At 35.4% G+C, this 7680-nt stretch overlaps 1 long non-coding RNA gene across 5 annotated transcripts; it reads right to left on the bottom strand.

The window, feature by feature from the left end:
- Positions 1-3917: 3917 nt before the first annotated feature.
- LOC107314996 (uncharacterized) lies at positions 3918-7408 on the bottom strand. Of its 5 annotated transcripts, none has more exons than XR_014947191.1 (3): positions 6723-7408; positions 6328-6383; positions 3918-4797 (listed from the first exon to the last, which is right to left on the bottom strand). It is a non-coding gene; the product is annotated as an uncharacterized LOC107314996 (long non-coding RNA). The 5 variants fall into 5 exon arrangements; XR_001555709.3 differs by having other exon boundaries at positions 6763-7408; XR_014947190.1 differs by having other exon boundaries at positions 3918-5012; positions 6328-7408.
- Between the last annotated feature and the right edge of the window lie 272 nt (positions 7409-7680).

The raw sequence follows: 7680 nt of genomic DNA, 5'->3' as shown, positions 1-7680 counted from the left end.
GAATTTTTACCTTTTAGTCAAATTCATTATAAAAATATTTTTATCTAACCTTTCTAAAGGAATGAAAAATTCCCTCACACATACCAGTTTATTAATCAGAGCTAGAACTTTGGTCATCAAAATGAAGTTTCTCTTCAATTATGCTGGCCATTAGAATCCCGACTATAAAGAGCTAAATACAAATCTTTCCATTAACAGTTTCCTACAACACATTAAATATCAGTAATATCTTCATTTTGATCCAACATTCTTATACATTCCCTACAAAAAGGAGTTCATAACAGACTGATATTTGCCATTTTAACAATAAAATATTTAACGCAATTACAGTACTAGCATGTACATAACATACTTCTCAGATCTCAGAGAGTGTTTACTGAGCTTCTTCTACTGCATATACACAGGGTAAAAAAAATACCACAGAGACAAAAGAGAGTTGAAACAAAAAGAAAATAACAAAAAACATTATGAACAATACTGAAATGCCTGGTGATGGAAAACATTTGAAGGCTCTCAAAGGGGAAGACTTCTAGGGTTTAATAGTTTTCCAAATAGTATTCTAGAGTAGCATTGAGGAATATTAACTAATAGTATTATTTTAGCTACTAAAGAAAACAAAACAGAGTCTACTTTATTTATTTATTAAAGAAGCTCTGTTTTGGACAAGGCTAAGCATTCACCAAGGCATTATTAATACGCTTTTACTGTCTCTTCCATACATTTCCTGTAAACAATCAACGGATTTCACTCTTTTCTTTACATGCTTCATTAAAATCGCGGAAATATTTTGTGGCTGCATTTCTGCAGTGTTTGATTTCTGATCCATTAGAATAATTCATTCCAGTTACTGCCATCTTTAACATAGGATGTCAACTTAGTAAATACTTACGCTTGATACCAAGGTGGGAACTGGGCCGGATTTGTCTTGCTCTGAAGTCCCCTTAGCTGTCTTGTTTTCATACTGTCCTGCTTATAATAGAATGAAAATTTTCCCGGCCATTCAGCTGACATTGAAGGAGATGCAATGATGCCAATCAAAAATGTGGACTGCGTTCTTCGTGTTACTCATAAGAGATATTCCTTCATTAAACATTTTGAGAGAAAATATTTGAAAGATGCTATAAAACAAGAGAACTGTGAGCTATTACCAATGTGACAAGAGATACTGAGCACTGACATCACGTTTTCAAGTAATACTCTTGTATGTTTCACCTGAACAAAATTTCTCAGCCAACATTATTTTTTTTCAGTTTATTTACAGAATTATCCTGACTTTTAACTTAATTTTTTTTCTGAATTTGACTAGAAAAACATTCAGTGGATCTTTGGGCCAACTCATAATTTCTTTCATACTAATTTCTTGATGTTAAATTACACAGAGTAATTTAAATTAATTAAATTACACAGAGTATTTGAGATTCTTCATCCTACCAATTACATATTTTATTTTAGAATCACATTGTTTGCCTAGTAAATTATTCTTGAGCTATTAATAGACTAGGTAGGTGTCAAGATTGCGTGAGACCTGACATTCAACAAAAAGAAAATAATCCTAAACTGTTTAAAAGTCAAGGATAAATTAGTATTTCTTATAAAGATGTTCAGTGTGTCCCAAAGATAAAATTGGAGTTGTAGATAGCAGAAACATATGCTTGCATTTAAAATACCTTTCAGGCATAGCTATAATTTGTGTTTAATGCCATTCTTCCTGCAAAGAATGGTCTCAACAGAAACTGTTCTGAATTTGGGAACAAAGAAGATCAACTGTAGGTGTTAGGCCAAAAGATTAAAAAAGCCTGAAAGGACTTCTAGAAAAGAAGGTTAGAATTGGAAGGTTAAATCCATATTTAAATAACAGGTCATCCAAGTAAAATCTCAGTGATCCAATATCAGAGAAATACCAGATGGCATCAGTGAAATTCTCATAAGCAAAGTTTCATCATTTAAGTCAACTGGGGAGTATATTGCTGAAAAAAAGTTTTAGTCTGTTTTCTGAAAAACAGCAGGTGTTCAGAAGAAAAAGTTCATTATAGTGCTTAGGATGCTAACTTAATAGCTGAAAAGAGCACTGAACTTTTATAGAACATTCAAGCCTCAGCACTGTAACAAACGGGGCATCCACTTGTTTCCTCTCTTCCTCCACCTCCTCTTCTTTATCCTGGTGTGCCTATGTCATGGGGTTATCCCTAGATGTAAGTCTGTGACAGGGGGGCACAGGCTCCAGGAAAAGACAGTTTTAACCAAGAGAAAACACAATGGCAATGATCTGAGAAGAAATGGTAATTGACTAAATGTAACCAAATCAAACAAAACAAGAGAGATAAGAGTACCCAAAGTAGGAGTCAAACCATGACAGTGTGAGGGAAGCACTGTTTTTCTCCATGGAGAGCTGAGATGGCCAGAGGCAGAGAGTGGCTGGGGTCTGGTCCGGGCTCCCATTCTGCTTCCTCCTCATGCCAAGTCCTCCGGGGATGCCACCCCTCCCCTCTGGGAACCGAAAATACCCCAAATGGCAGTAGCACAGAACCAGAACATGAACTCTTTAACTGCCACTGTTCTGCATGATGTTCTGATGTGGAATACCGACAACAGAAATCACCAAACCACAACAACCTAAAAAGACAATCCAAAAGAAACAATAAGGAATAAGTCCTGTTTAGACTCTCAGGAGGAAATGATACAGATAATCTCTTCAAGAATTTCAGGTGCTGACTCCCAGTGCTAGCTGCACCAACTGATGCAAGCTAGATCCAGAAAAGAATGAGGTTTCAGAAATGCCCCAGGACATAGTGCTAAAAGCTTAGTCATTAGGTTTTTATATCCAGAACACATATCATGTGCAGCCTGAATCACATATTTCCAGCTTTTACTTTAAAATGCATTTTAGATGTTAAAACTAATTCATGCATTTCAGCTATTTACTGTGCTGTAGGAGAACTCATATCTTTTCAGTTCAATAATACACAGGGGAAGTTAAATGTTTCAGAGAACAAAGTTAGGGAAAAAAAAAAATCAAATCTCCTTAGTCAGCACTGTTTTTACTCTGATCTTGTCCTCTAACATAAAAATTCTATATATCATCACCTAATTTAGCATAAGATGATGCTGGATATTTGAGGCCAATTGAGGACAATGGTCTTTATGAAACACTATTCCTGTACAAACCTCAGGAGTTCTTGTTTGCTAGCTAGAATTCATACCCTGAAACCATCTTCTAAGGGCTCAAGTCTCTTGCAGTTCTGATTGAAAGAAATGAATAAAGAAGACTTTAGTTATTGCAAACTTTATTTTACTTTTTTAAAAAATTATTTTATTATTATTTTTTCTTTTAATTGCAGCAGCTTACTGGTAAACATTATATGTAATCCTCTTCTGTTCTAAAAATAGCAAAATAAATTGTCCATCATGATTATATATCCCTTTGTCAAATTTCAAATGTGTAAATAATGGAATGATTGGAACTTCTCAACAAATCAGATCTACTTACATACCCTTATAGCATACATTTTTTTTTCTGATTTCATTTTTAAAAATTAGCTATATAATTTTAGAACTTTCTGAAATAACCAATCTCAGATATCTCAAATTACATTTTACATGAAAAATCTATGATCAAATAGTTACAGTTTTGGTAAAATTCTCATTACTATTGAGGCCAGTTTCCAGATGCTACAGAGATCCATGTCATCAATCAAAACTCTTTAAGCTGTCTTCTAGGTTCTATCATCTTATAACACTTCTGGAAATACATAGCTAAATGTAAAATCACTGTCACACAGTCAGCTGGTCACTATAGTCTATGTAATACCTTTTGAAGCAAGAAAGTATACTACCTATAAAAAAGGATAACAGCTGGCAGCATTGGGTTACAAAAATAAAATTAAAAATAATAAGAATAATAAAAAAGCTTCAGTAAGTGTTTTTACAGAAGTTCTTTATTGTAATGTACTTGAAAATCAGTGCAGTGAACCCACATCAGCAAAGTTGTTCCACTGAAATCCTGCAGTTCACAGAAGATTAATACAAAGTGATGTCATAGTGCAAAAGATTATAATGTCTTTTTTAAAGCAAAGAAAGAACAGAAACATAAAAAAATGAAAAGATACATGCTATGCAGACATCAGAATTTCACATCTCTTACTACTGAACAGTGTGCACTGTAGAATAGAGTGTTCACAAAAATAAATTTCCAGTTCAGAATCCACTCTTCTCAAGTGTGATAGTCAGACCCATTTGGGACATTCCACCCCATAGGCAGTATTTTCAACCATTTAAACAGATTTTGACACTCAGTTCAAATCTTGCAATACATACTTCTCTACCTTCTCCATGTACAGCATCATTACCCACTTTCAAAACAACAGCTGCAACTTGTATTATGAATTATCAGTGACAAACTTCTGAATTGCCAAAGTTTCCAGACATCCATAAGAGAAATACACACTCACAAACTTAAAATAAATAAATAAATAAATACATTATTTAGAACTGGAAAAAAATGTAAGATTTACAGAGTAAACTTTAAAATCTTGTAACATGCAGGTGAATGTTTGTTTTACTGTCTTCACTGCTTAACAGAGGGCCTTGCCATTACGCACATTCTGAGCACACTGCCTCCCCAGACATGCACCCTTCAGTAGCACTTCACCTAATTCATCCAGTCCTATTAAAATCACAAGAGGAGAAAGGAATCCATGGAGGGCACACAAGGCTATGCTTATGGGCCAGCCAAGAAAGAGCAGCACAATGAGCCAAAAGAATCCCCACACTATGCAATTGCAGTTCATCATCTGAAACCTAATGACATTTAAAAAAAAAGAAAAAAAAAGTTAACCTTGATTGCAAATGTATATAGAAATATCTAGATAGAAATCAATTACTCTATTTTGTTTGGGAAATCTTATTTTGAGGGAGGAGAAAAGATATTTTTGGCCACGAAGAGTCTTTTTCTTACATTTAACAAAAGTGAAATGTATCAAAAACCAGGTCATGCATGTCTTCTGGGAAAGATCCTAAGAAGGTAAGAAAAATATCAGATTCCTTTCAGTGAGTAGTTTTCGATACATGAATGACTTGGATGCAAACATTTAAATAGCTCTACAAGCTGCATTGTTTCTTTAAAGCATGAGAAAATATGGCTATTAATTAAAAAAAAATCAATTGAAGTTGAGAATACATTAGATAATCCTGAGGTCCTGAAAATGGCTACACTATAAAGCTGTAGAACTTCAGAGGTTGTCAACAGGCAACCAAGTGAGTACACTTTCCACTGCTAATTCTATGGTTTAATGAGGAACAGGTTGCATGCCATTGACACCAGCTTAATTCTTACATATCATCTGGTCCATTTCATTTTTACTTGCTAATCTTTAAGACTAAGTATTTGGTTTTTTGTTTGTTTTTTATTATTTTTTAATGGAGTCATCAAGCCTATCATCCAGACAAGACTATTAACAGTTATCATCCCAGTTACTGACAAGTGCTGGGAGCTGTCAGAGCGCTTTATTTCTGGACTGTTCATTCTTTCAGCAGTTTGGGAAAAACAGATTTAGTTATATATTTGAAAATGAAGCGCAGTCCAAAACACAACTTAGCATTTCCAGCTAGCCTTGTGAGATGTGAAGAAGTTGAATAAACCAAGAAAAAAAGGGAAAAAAAGGCAATTAAAAAAATAAATTGACAATAAAACACTGGGTCATTTCTCCTGGTTTTACTTGTAATCATTTAAAAAAATATAAACTGCTTAGATACTATGGAAATTATTTTACAATAAGCATTTACTACTTAAATGTTGTCTATAAAAGGATTGCTAACCTCCCATTTATATGTAGGCGATAAAGTGAAAATATAACTACAAGTTTACAAGGGTAGTGAAAAGTATTATTACGCTGCTAGTGAGCAATCACTCTGCAGGTGGTAGAGTATTATTGAGTTGGATAGTTTGCTCTAATACAGATGCTTATGAAATAAATGAACAGTATAGCAACAAGCAATACTTTCAAATTGTGAGAGTAAGCAATGTCATGAGAAATAACCAAAACAGTTCAATTTACTTAGCAATGTTTTGTTTAAAAAACATTAAAATATAATCAGAAAGGATAAAATAGGACCAGAAATAATGTGCTCTTGAGTAAGGTAACTGTAGGTAGACAGAGCTGCTCATAGACTAATTTCATACTAAGATTTCATGCTTACTGTGACAACAGCAAGACACAGGACAGGATGGCATACATTTAATTGCTTAATTGATGCTGTTTCATGATACTGTACTGAAAAGCATACTATTAATTAACAGTAAATCAAGAAAAATAGAGATAACAGCCTTACCTTTAAAGCGTAACTACAGTGTGTTAAATGATCAGATTTTCTCCTCCAGGCATTCACTAAAGCAGAAAATCAATATGACCACATTGGTTGACAAAAGCTCTTTTCCCCTCTTGAACTTGACCAGCCTCTGGTATCTGACATGGTCTCAAACAGTAGCTTCTGTCTTACACGGAATATGGTGCAGAACAATGCTAAAAATGACAAAATATCTTCCACAAATTCAGGTATCCCTACAGATGTCCTTCCCTCCCACTTCCCCCACCACAAGCTTTCCACTTGGGTGAACTTGTGTAAAATCCACAGAGGAGGGGGGCAGGTACTCAGGGCCACACATCAGCTGCCTCCTCGGAGCAGGGAATTCTGCCTCACCAAGGCCAACCTGGCTGCCTCCTCACCTGGTGTAGACCCTCTGCTCACCAAAATGGAAATACATACACTTTTTCTGCTTAGTCTTTTAACCTCTGCTCCCTTCAGCACCACCTGCTGCCAGCACGGCTGTGGCCGTTGGAAATGTAACTGAAACTGGTTAAAAATGTAACTGTATGAGTGCCCTGTAGTTCCCAGTTTTAATACTGCAGGTAAGCCAGCTGATGCTTTGAGCAGCCAGTGAACTTAAGCTGAAGAGCGAATTCAAGTAAAGAAATTGCCTAGGACATAGCCAGACACTAGTACTGTATCTTCAGTCTCGTCTCACACAAGTGCTTAATATTCTTGTAAAGCTTTGTTTTAGTTCCAGTGGAAAACAGGCAAATTTCACTGTGAGCATGTAGACACTGAAATAATCATGAGAATAAGTGCCCAATCTCCTATCATCTTTCATAAACCAACCAGGTAAACAGCTAATTTAAACTACCTGCAGACATCTCAGGTGCTAATATATCCAAGCTGTCCTTAGTCTGGACTCAAGCCAGAAAAAGCAAGGAAAATAATCTGTAATATTCTATTGAATGACTTACCTATTCTGAGCAGATTTTAGTATACTGATGGCCCACAAAATTTAATAGAAACACTATGAATATGTTCAAGATTTTCCTCAGAATAAAAAAAAAACAAAAACATTCTATTGTTTATGTCTGCAAGATAACTGACTTGAAAAGGGTGCTGCATCATTCGCTGCATTTTCTTAATCTGCTCTTATCTGTGAAGTGAAGAGCTGGACCTGGGGGGGGGGGGGGAAAGAAAAAAAAAGAAAAAAGGCTCTTGAGACTTTGCTCCCACCTCATCCTGACAGGTTCTGTGGCTCATGGGAGATGCTGATGTATGTGGCCTAAATTCAGAAATGGGCAGCAATGAAGTAGGTTACCAGCAGTTTGGCAGTTTAGGCAGATTGTCTTAGTACACGTTTCTGCTTAC

Source organism: Coturnix japonica, chromosome 5, assembly GCF_054131305.1.
Source record: "Coturnix japonica strain WE chromosome 5, WE-NBRP24, whole genome shotgun sequence".
NCBI classification, from domain to species: domain Eukaryota; kingdom Metazoa; phylum Chordata; class Aves; order Galliformes; family Phasianidae; genus Coturnix; species Coturnix japonica.
The sequence above is the reverse complement of the archived record's forward strand: the minus strand, read 5'-3'. Positions and strand labels throughout refer to the sequence as shown.